This window comes from Rattus norvegicus, chromosome 17 (assembly GCF_021556685.1).
Source record: "Rattus norvegicus strain SHRSP/BbbUtx chromosome 17, alternate assembly SHRSP_T2T, whole genome shotgun sequence".
NCBI classification, from domain to species: Eukaryota; Metazoa; Chordata; class Mammalia; order Rodentia; family Muridae; genus Rattus; species Rattus norvegicus.
Window position 1 is genome coordinate 77716044 of NC_141550.1, and position 11670 is coordinate 77727713.

The 11670-nt window shown below is 38.1% G+C and overlaps 1 pseudogene; it reads right to left on the minus strand.

The window, feature by feature from the left end:
* Positions 1 to 6495: 6495 nt before the first annotated feature.
* Snrpe-ps2 (small nuclear ribonucleoprotein polypeptide E, pseudogene 2) lies at positions 6496 to 6795 on the minus strand (annotated as a pseudogene).
* Between the last annotated feature and the right edge of the window lie 4875 nt (positions 6796 to 11670).

The window sequence follows — 11670 nt, forward strand, 5'->3', positions numbered from 1 at the left end:
TAAAGTTTAAAATTCTATAACAAGAAGAAACTTTTCTGTAGTAATTAGCAATTAGAAAATTCTTACAACCCTCAAACAAACCAGGCTGTTGCCAAAACTGTGGATTGCTCTCCACAAACTGTCTCCACAAACTGACAGCGAGGCCCCATTGATGAAGTCAACACCTATACAACTCACTGAACATGGAGAATTTGAACCTAATAGAGACCCTTTACCCCTATGTTCTAGCATGTTCGATATAGAAAGGTGTTTTTCATACAACAAAACAAGAAACATAAACACCAACCAAGCCACAAAACCTTTAATCTACAATGGTGTCCTGTTTACAAGCTATGTTAGTACAATGGTAGCTCCAAGCTTGTGGGAGTAACAGGCCCATATCTGATTTGACTTCATACCCACTCCAGAACATGGAACCTGGCACTATTTCAGTGACTAAGAACCTGAGACTAAGTAGCCCATGGATCTAGGGTAGAAACAAATACTACTGGTCTTTTTTTTTTTAAGACAATAAAATGAATAAAATGACTACTGATGACATTCTGTAATACCTACAGATCAGTGCCTTCCTCAGCCATCATCAGAGAAGCTCCCTCCTGCAGCCTTGGGAACAAATACAAAGACCCCCAACCAGACATTGTGCAGGGAGTAAGAGACCTTGGTACACTCAGCCCTAAATGAGATGTTTCCATAAAATCCTTCCCAGAGTGCACAGGGAAACCTGTATAAAGAGTATAAGAGCCAGAGGGGGATAGAGTACACCAAGAAAACAAGCTTCTATGTCAATATGTCCTCTCCTAGAGACAGAGGCAACATGTACATGGCCTACACATATCGCATCAGTTAGAGGGCTAAAGCTGAAAGAATGAACACATGCCCATCACTAACCCAGAAACATCTCCAAATGATAACCACTTTCAGATAAAAATTTTGTTTTCTCCAATGGAGTCTTGATGGGGTAACAAACTACTCTTAAGGGTAGGTTGCTTATCCAGCACTAGATAGGAAACAGAAAGCTAACCCAGTGGCTTCTTTGGAGTTCCCCATCTCATTCCATAGAAGCCTGTCTGTTTTCTTATCAGAGACAGAAAGGCAATGAACCCAGGTGAGAGAGTAGTAGAGAAAAACTGGGAAGAGTAGACAGAGGGGAAACTGTAATAAGAATTTATTATGTGAGGGGGAAAAATCTACTTTCAATAAAAGGGGAAAAGGAAACTCCGCATATTATTTATAAAATGCAAGTCCATTTTTACCAACATAATGAAAGTTTTGGCAATCCAGGAACCCAAACAATTATTCTAAAAGAAAACTGAACAGAATGATGAAGCAATTTCCTAAAGAGATAGATAAATGGCTCAAATTAAAGATGAAATATTTTTAGCAACTTACAATTCAAAATTTTGGGAGTTGATTTACCCCCAGCTAGCAATATTCTAAAATGAAAATATGGAAGTGAAAGTAATCTCACATGTCATCTCTTGCTATTACAAATATCAGGGCAGTTTGTAAAAACGAATGTCATTATCTTATTAGGCACCACAAATATTTTTATATACGAGCTTTTCATCACAGAAAGATACATTGCTTCAAGTCTACTTACCTTAATAGTCTCTGGCTCATGATCATTTATATCTGTGGTTAAGAGGCCGAACCAAGAGGATCATGAATGCAAGGGCAACCTTGTCACTGCACGCATAAACCACACACATGCCAATGCACAGTTTGATGGTTTTTTATTTCTCCTGTTAGTCTTTTAAAACTGAGTTTTTCAAGAAACTCGCCAATTTTTCTTGCCTCGTTGTATCCTTTGAATTGTAGATCAGGTTTTACTCTGGTAAGATCTGAAAGAAAGGCATCGTTTTTCTTATTAGTCTTCAAATGTATTAATAGTTGATTGTTATGCTCCAGGATATGATATATCTGTGACCATTTCATAAGCACCTCAGAAGAAAGATTACTACTTTAATATTTAGAAGTCAGATCCTTATGCCTACGTTCATTTCTTCTGTTTATTCAGTCTATTCCAGAAAGAACTTTCAAGATTGGCAACTCTTAACTGAATTTTTCTATTTCTTTATCTCTGCCAGTTTTAGACATATTTTCAAGGTGCTTTCGTTAGACAAACACACATGTAGGGTTGTTATGTTGTTTTATTGAGTTTACCCTTTTGGGAATACAAAATCTTGCCTTTTTATTTTTATTGATGTACTATACCCTCAAATTTACATAGTTGATTACAATACATTCTCCATCATTTGTAGGTGTCTTATGTCATTCTTGAAGTGGGACGTTCTCAGTATATCTTTCAGTGACTCTCCTGTTGATTTCTTTTTCTCATATTTTACTTTTTCATATAGTCTGACAATATCTGCATTTCAGTTGGCATGCCTGTGCGATAGCTAATCTTGGCTGTCAATTTGAAATGCTTAGGACGAGGAAACCTCAATTGAGGAATTGCCTTCATCAGATTGGCCTGTGAGCATGCCTGTTGGCTATATTTTTATTAATAATTGATGTAGAATGGCCTAGCCCTCTGTGGGTAGTAATCTAAGACTATGTAAGAATGCTGAGCGTGAACCTGGGAACCAGTCATTAAGGAGAATTTCCAAGTAGCCTTTGCTTCAGTTCCTTACTCCAGGATTTTGTCTTGAGTTCTTAGCCTGTTTTCCCTTGATAATGGACTATGGCCTATAAGTTGAAATAAATCCTGTCTTTCATGAGTCACTTTTGGTCATGGTGTTTTATCACAATCAAGCCAACTGGGACAACTTGGTTGTAGTCACTGGCATATTTGGATATTTCTTCTTGATTTCTCTTTGCCCTGTCTTTTGTTGTCCTTTGATTTCTCTATTGTTACCTTTATTCTGATTTGATAAATTTGCATTTTCTTGCCTATCCCCATGTGTAAAGTAGAATCAGGAATGCTGGTTGGTGTGAATGATCTGTTATAATAGCAGAACCTGGATCAGCGAGTTTTATTTTGTTCAGTTTTGTTTCCATGGGATGAAATTTCTTAGCATGCCTACCAGATTTAGGTCAAACATAGTTTGGGGTATTTGCAAGAGATGACTAATAAATATTTCAGATGCAGTTTTTACTCCTAACAGTTTGCTGATTTATCAGCCCAGAGCCTGGTATATTAACTAGGGTCCTCCATACTGGTTAGAATGGAATATCGGTATTTCCCAGCTCAGTGAGCTTTTAATTTCTACTCTTAAGCCAGTGCCAACTACAGGGGACTAATGAGTGCAGAACTGCCCTCTCCGACCACCCTACCCACCCCACCCCCACCCCCACCCCCACCCCCACCACCGCCCCTGCTTCAGACAAGAACATCTTGTCTTCTCATCTCAACATCTCAAAGGACCCCTCCCTGTGGCTTCCTTCTTTCTAGTAAACCTCACCCACAAATTTGGCCTTTGGGTAAACTGGAACTCTCTGTCTCTTCATGTCCTGGGGACTGTGATGCTCTCCTTGAGCTACTTTACTTCCTCATGCTGAATATGAGGCTCTTTTTTTTTTGAGGCTCTTTCCTTGAAGCTGAAATACTTGGAAGATGAGCCTTCTCGATTCCCTGCTTTTGAGATTGACAGTTCTTAGCTCTGTACTTCTATTTGGGTGTCTTGTGTAATTTGCCTCACGTTATGGTCCACAACTAGAAAGGAAATGCTGCACTTGGTTTCTGAATCATGTTGAGATAGTGGAGTGTCTGCCCCAGCTTCTCTTTTGGTCTTCATTACATCTTGTTATAGTAGCTATTCATTTTGTCCATTTTCTTTGGAACATGCTATGCTTCCTGAAGCCGTAATTTTATATTATTAGGGAATAGCTGGAATTTTTTCACGTATTTTCTCAAATATATTCTATATTAATGAGACACAGAGTACACCTCAAGCAACAAAATATGGATTTTGAGTTTCTGAGTTCTAAGATAACAAATTTTGATTAAAATTGCTTTTATTAAATATAAGAATATAAAAATATAAAATTACAGTTACAAAATAATTTAAATTGACTCTATAACACTGCATAACATTTTATCCTATGTTAATATATTTAATAACATTTGTACATCATTCTAATATCTCATATATCCGTTAAAAGTGTAACTCAAGACATCAAAGCATATCCATTCAGTTTCACAGTTACTACAGAGTTACAACTCTTATATTTCTTTTGTGTGAGTTAACTTGGATTCCTATCTGTCAAGGATGTTCATAGGTAGAGTCTCTTAACTGTTATACATAGATGAATATATTATCTGCGAAGAGAAAGGACAAGTTGTAGAGATTCTCTTCCCATAGAAACTACAGATTGTCTGTTAATTTTTACCTCTTCCACAGGACAATCAAAGCCCCCCTTGGTTTACTTCTGACCTAGTAGGGATGCTTGAGATTCTACATTTAATATGATGCCTATCATAAACTTCTGATAAATGCCCTTCACTGTGTTAAAGTGAGTTTCAATCCATCAATATTTATGAAGAAATTATTTTTGCCTAGGGATTTCTTTAAAATGTGCTTCGATTGCCCTCTTCTAGGCGTGACAGATAGTAATGATGAGGCAGAGGAACAAACTTGTCCACGTTGCCCCTCAGGTGTGATGATGGCTCCTTTTGGGGCCCCCATCTTCACTTAAGCAGCTTTGTCCCTGTCCTTAAGATGTCACTTCCATCAGGTAGCTATCTTGGTTCCTCATGCAACAGCTGAGAAGGTTATTCATAGATCAGGCTCCACTTTCTGTCTGTGATCTTCTCTTTGTTCCGCCACTGGGCAAGAAACAGTGTCTTCTTTCTATGAGAGAACAGCATTGAAGAAATTAATTAGTTAATATTATTTAACTGGTAACTAATCACTTTCTATACTTGGTATTTACTTCTAAGGCTTAAATGAAGGATTCAATGATTTTTGTTTTCAGGCTAAAATTATAATTCTACTTCAAGCCTGATTTAAGAAATTGAATATATTTATGACACATCAGGCCTGCCTGCTACCGATAAATATATAAATGTTTGTGTTGGAAAAGTCACTAAATACACCGTTTCTCCTCTCTGTGAGGGCCTGAGCAATTACTCTCCAATTTCTCATTCTAGAGGGCTGTGCCCCTCATCCACAAAGAATGTGGTTTCTTCTTATAAAGAGTATGACACGTGTAGGTGGCCATATCCTCTTCTTTGTGGCCGTGTGGGAAGCTATAATCCGTTGCCTTGACTTTTATCAGGTGTGTATGCAATGGTACAGAATCGTTGTGAATGTTAATTTGATTCCATGCTTTTTGTTTTTTTGGTTTTTACCTTTTTTGTCCTTATGTTTGCCTCTTCTCTAAAATATGAAGCTTTACTTTCTACTTTCAGATTAGGGCTCCTTGTAAAGTACCCTAAGGGGTTTTGAATAGAACATTTTTCCAGGTTGATGCATTATTAAAATAAGTCTAGCCAATTCAACTTCTTTGGTTGGGCATATTTTTCTCCCAATAACATATAAGTAATTATGCTATACATCTGGTTCACCTACGTCACCAGCTCTTCCTTGCATCTATGGTAAACAAACCATCAAACCAGTAGCCAAAACTCCCACCAACTTCTTATAAAGTTAGTTGTGACTTCTTCCCTCAGGTTTTTAGTGACGTGTTCATTTAAGCCCAAGCATGCCTACATTTTGACTGAATTACTTATTAAAATAGAAAGATTTTTCTGTAACAGTGTGTTGGTCTATTTTCACAGCAGTAACTAAAGAATGGTTTCTGGGTTTTTGTTGTTGTTGTTGTTTGGGTTTTTTGTTTGTTTTTTGGTTTTTTTTTCCCAGAGAGGTGTAGTGAATTCTGTTGGGAAGGAATGGGAATTCTAAAATCTTGTATCCTGTTGTAGTTAGCAGAGTAGAAGAGTTATTGATAATGAGCTTTTGTTTAAATAGTCAAATCTCTAGGCTTCTCTGTCTTCTGAACAAACCACTATGGAAGCTCCAACTAGATGACAAAGATAACTGAGCGCTGATGTCCCCATTTGTTGAGGTGGCTTTAAATTAAACTTAAATTTCTTCATCAAAAAAAAAGGAAATTTTCAAGACTCAAACATAATTTATTCACCCGTTGTTCTCTCTGATTTTCTTTATTGGTTTGAAATTTAAATATAATAGTCCTCTTTAGCCACAGAATAGAGAGAATGTTAAGGTCTTTAGTAGATACTGAAAGCAGAGAAGATGTTGAGTCTTATAGGATTATGGATTTTCCTATATACACATCCCTAGCATACAATTAGTTTGTACATGAGGCAGAGGAAGAACTTAATCATACCTAGTAGTAAGATAGAACAATTATAATAAATAACTATAATAAAAGCTATTTTAACCGTTTGAATTCTTTTTTTTAATTGTAACAAAAACAAGCTCACATTTATTTTTACCCCAATGATAATGTACAAGTGAAACAGGATGAGTAAATGTAGTCACCAGCAAGCCCCTGAACCCCCTTCTCAACTCCTCCCATGCTTGACCATTGCTAGTTGGAAACACTTTGGAGCAGAGTAATATTATCTCCTTTTAGCATGATCTGACCCAGTTGTTTTCTTGACTTTTAGAATGAATTTCTTCTGCATCATCTAATACAAGGTTCATGTACTCATCAAAGCCAATAATACATCCTTCTATCCGCATATTCACTTGTTCATACAGTCACACCTGAATTCGAGATCTATTTTGCAAGTATCTGAAGATAAGGTTGATGGGCTACACCATCACCTTCTGCACCTTCTGGCCCTGGCCCCGGTACGCCATGGTGGAAGTCACAAAGACCACACCAACCGTTTGAATTCTTAATTTCTGGAATTTTTTTGATTTAATATCTTTGGGTCACTGTTGACTGTGACTTACTGAAATTCCCCCAAAGCCAACTATACATGAGAGAGAGTAGGGTATGTCATTTCTCGTAAGTGTAGAAAATCATGGCTTAGGAGAAATCACTTTGCCCTAAAAAGCAATTTCTTACCAGCAGCTTGAAAAGAAATTCTGAGTTTTGGAATGAAGTGCTATATTCCTTCACTAAAGTTCCAAAATAGCACATCTTTATATGCAGCCTTACTAACAATATCTGGAAGCAGAAGCTGAGGCGAGCAGAAGCAAGCTGCTGAGCACTGCTGGGCCGGAGGGCTAACCTTCCTCTTCAATCAGCGGATTAAGAGTCTAAGGAAAGTCATAACCTACAGCTAAGAGTCAAGTCCTGAAACCAGGACCAAATACGGATGGTTCAGACCAGTATTGGTGACCGCCTAGCACACTATCTGAAACATTGTCTTAAAAGAATGTTGGGGGTGCACCCCATTCCAGATTACTTAGGTACCCAAGAAACAATTCCTCAGCCATGCAAGAGGCAATCAAATTTCTCCTTTAGAATGATACACACATCCCCTGCCACACTGGACACCATACATTGTTCAAAGATACTTACCTATTCTTTTATACACACTTAGAATCTTCTCTTTCAAGCGAATTTGCTTTTGTCCAGTATTCTGAGTGGAATTCCAGCAGCCAATTTTACCAGATACTGAACATTTCTATTATATATTTTGTTCTTTGTTTCTGACTCTGTTTTCAGTCCTACCGCTTACAGTGTTCTCTCCTTATGTCTGGTGTATCTAGATATTAATAAAATCTATGACATGCCATGCACCACATATAGCCAATACCAGGGACACAAAGCTTACCCATTCTGGCCACACAATCATGGGGTACCTTTGACTTTACAAAGAATTTAATCTGAAGGCAGTTTGCTTTCAACCTGCTTCCCCCTCCGTGTGAATATGGCTGCAGGAGGAAATGACCTATGGAAGTTTATCAGGCTAGGTTTCTCTGTTCTATTCTAGGCCAAATATTAGTTTTCCTTTTGATTTCTTTACAGCCTAAATCACTTAAAACGAAATTGTCCACAATTCTCTGTCGACCTATTCTAAAAAAAAAAAATCTCCCTGTAAAAAAAATCACCTTAGAATCAGGAGTTTGGTGTTTACATGTGTCTACTTGTGTTCAAATATCCATATATTTTAATAAATTAATAAAACTGGTCTATAACCATGAAGATGTGGTTTTTAAAACCCTCTGAGTCCAAATAATAGACAATTTTGACATCAAGACTGAGATGAATCTCTCCATGCTGTATGGTTTCTAGGGCTTAATTATGATAGCTTAGTGGTACATGAAAGTGGGAATTTCTCTGAGTTCTATTGAAGGGAAAATGTATTAGTGACTGTTATCATTAGACATAACACCGTGCATTAGGCAGTGCTCCAGGGCCCAAAAGGCCAAACAATAAAACTGCTGTTCTCACTTCCCTCGTTGATGTGGAGTCCCTTTGGGAATGAACATTTAAATAATGTTTGACTTCGAAACTGGTTCTCACAGGGTAGCCCTGCTTACCTTCAATTCATTCCGTCATTCAGGTGTGTTTTAAACTCATGGTCTTCCTTTTTGGATGATAGGAACCCACCACCATGCCCAGCTTGAAAAAAAAGTCTTTAAAAATACATCCAGGCCAGATGTGTTTGCACAAACCTGTAGTACCAGCACTTGGGAGAAGTAGGATGATCCGTAGTCAAAGCCATCCTCAGCTACATGGCCAGTTCAAGACCAGCCTAGGCCATATTAGACCTCCATATCTAAAACACAAGCAAACAAATGAATAAAATTTGTTAGAAAGATAGATACCCCTTCAATCCAAACACTTGAGAGGCTGAAGTTTGATCATCAGCGGTTAGAGGCAGCCTAGGCTACACTGTCACCCTTTCTCAAGGACCAAGAATGATGTGAAAGTCTAATACACTTCCGACAAGCTTCTTCAGTGCTGAAGACATGTTTCTATGATCTGTTAGCCACATTGATGTCTTTCACCACCCACAATCCCCTAATTCAGTAGGAATTTATTTTTGAAATGGATAGGTTTTCAGTAGGGCTACAAGAAATGCAGTATATTTTTAAATCCCACCCCTAGTGGGACTTCAGAAGTGACGGGATAAATACCTACTAGAATTATATCTTATGATTTTTCTAAGACCAAGGGAACCTTATCTCGACAAAAATGTTCCTTCTCTAAATTTCAGTGTCAGGACTTTTTAAGATTAATATACAAATAATTAATACACAAATAAATGAACTTGGTAATATTATTTACTAGAATCATTTCTTTTGTCTTTAAAAGAAAAATATTCAGGATATATGACAACATGTGCTAGCATATGTATGGTATATACATACACATACTATATAAAATGTTCTACATATATGATTTTTTGCATTTATATAAAGTAATTAATATTAGTACGGTGGCCATTAATACTTAAATACTTAAAAGACACTGATTTTTAAAATTCATGCTCATTTTTTCACCTCCTTCTCTTTCTCTCCTCAGTCTTTTCCATTTTTAATTGCCTTGCTTTTAGGTTGGACCTTGAATAGCGGGATACATATATGACACTCAGCTAACATTTTACCAATTTGGGAAGTTAAATCATGTTATTTAATTTACACCATTAATAACTTCTCCTTTAAAAGGTGAACTGTACGTTTGGCCTTACAAAATTCTGGAACTACTGCAATTCACTTAAATGGATAAGAAAATAAGGTAGGCATAAGAAGAAAAAAAAACAATTACGAAAAATTATCAAGAAAATTAAACACTATTCTGCCATCAGGAGTCATTTTCTTATATGTTTTCAGCACTGGCACAAAAGTATGTATTATTACATCTGTGTGTGTTTGCACACATGTATACACATTCATGTGTGTAGGTGCACAATCGAGGGTATGTACGTGCATATGGAAGCCAGAGAACAGCCTTGAATGCCATTCCTAAGACACAGTCTACTTATTCCTTTTACAATCTCTTGCTGCCCTACCTAGAACTTGTCAAGTGGACTGATTTGGACAGTCAGTGAGCCCTAGGGATCCTGCCCCCTTCACCACTCCCCCCCGCCCCCAGTGTTAGGATTACAAGCATGAACCCCCATGCCCAGCTTAGGGCTTATTTTATATACATGATAAAGGTCAAACTCTGGTTGTCTTCAAGCAAAAGAAACATTTTGCTGACTGGGCTATCTCCTGAGCTCTCAGAGCATCCTTTATTCCCTAACAGCTATGTAGCTTTGTGGCCTGACAGATCCTCATGGTTCACTTACCAAGCAGTAGACAGCTTGAAACTTTGAAACTTCAACACCTGTAGAAGACCCAGAACACATTCAGGCTATGGTAGCATCAATCACAAAGTAGTGTTTGACAGAGAGGTAACAACAGGAGGGCCGTTGCACAGTCCATGTAGGTGATATAATTACTCATGGAAAGAAAGGTGTCTTTTCTTATACTTTTACTGGGCTGCAAACTAGAAACACGCTGTCTTGAGCATCAGGTTTTGCTGCTGTTGACCAGGTTCAAAAGGTTTCCATATCTAGGTTTAAATTTTCAGAACGCACCGAGGATAGCTCTGTTATCATAGGTTAATTCACCCACTTCATTAAATGAAGATAAGCATTTTGAATTTGATAATGGAGAATTGCTTCCACATTTCATCCTTCTTAGAAGTTTCTGGTGCTTTTAGAAACTTGGTCCTAGGCATGCTTTCACACAAAATATCTCAACGCCGCAGGCTCCAGAAAGAAAGGGAGTCCAAAAGTCCAAGCAGAAACGAGGGCTCTTAAAATTTTGACATGTCTTCTGCTGTGTTCATAAATGTGTTCATGTTGGTGATGTAAAGGAAAAGACAGGAGACGGTGTGTTTTGGAGCAAGGGGGAGTGAGGAAATTCAAAAGATGGCACAAGGTAAATAATATTAGTAAAAATATAAGTGCAATAAATAATGTTATTAAAGGTGGAATAATCAAACAAATCAAACTGTTAGCAAACCCCCAAGTACGTGTGATCAGCTCCCATGGTAAGGGATGACATGGGAGTGCCCGGAAAGGAGCTGCAGTACACCTCCCCGGTGGTGATGCTCACTTGAGAGGACAAGTGAGACCCAAACAGCAGACAGAATGGTCCCAGCATGCTCGCTGCCTTTTTGTGTTTGAACAGTGGCTGTCAGTCCCAGCCTTGCAGGTAATGGAACCCAGCGGGAAGAAGGGGCGGTACCCAGCGGTGCAGCCTGAACTGAGAGCAAATTTAAATTACTGAGTTTTTTTTTCTTTTTTCTTTTTTTTTTTAATTTTTCTACTCTCTGCGACAAACTGAAAAGATTCCAGCACGCTAATTTAACCACCCTGCTTCTTCTTCTCTATCTCCCCCCTCCCTTGTCTCCCTGCTTCCAGGATAATTAAAAGAGAAACCTGTAAAAGCAACATTCCCCGTGAGCGAGTTGGTGCTGCAACGTGCTGGTAAGAAAATGAATTTAATTTTTTAATCTTTTTTTTTTCTTTTTTTGGCTTTTCCTTTAAAAAAAAAAAAGCTGAAGGCTTTGTCTCTCTAATGCTGTCATAAGCGTGGCTTCCCTGCTGTGAGGGGTTAGCCTGTAATAAAAAGGTATAATTGCCTGATATGTGACCTCCGCGCCATACTTATAATAAGGACTAAAACCGCATCCCTGTGCACCCTGATGATGCTTCTCTCTGCAAACTGACTAGTCGATGCCCAACCGCAGCAAGACTCAGATTGCGGCGCTGTGTCAAGGAGCTGTTCGGTTGTTTGGGGTTGGAGTTTC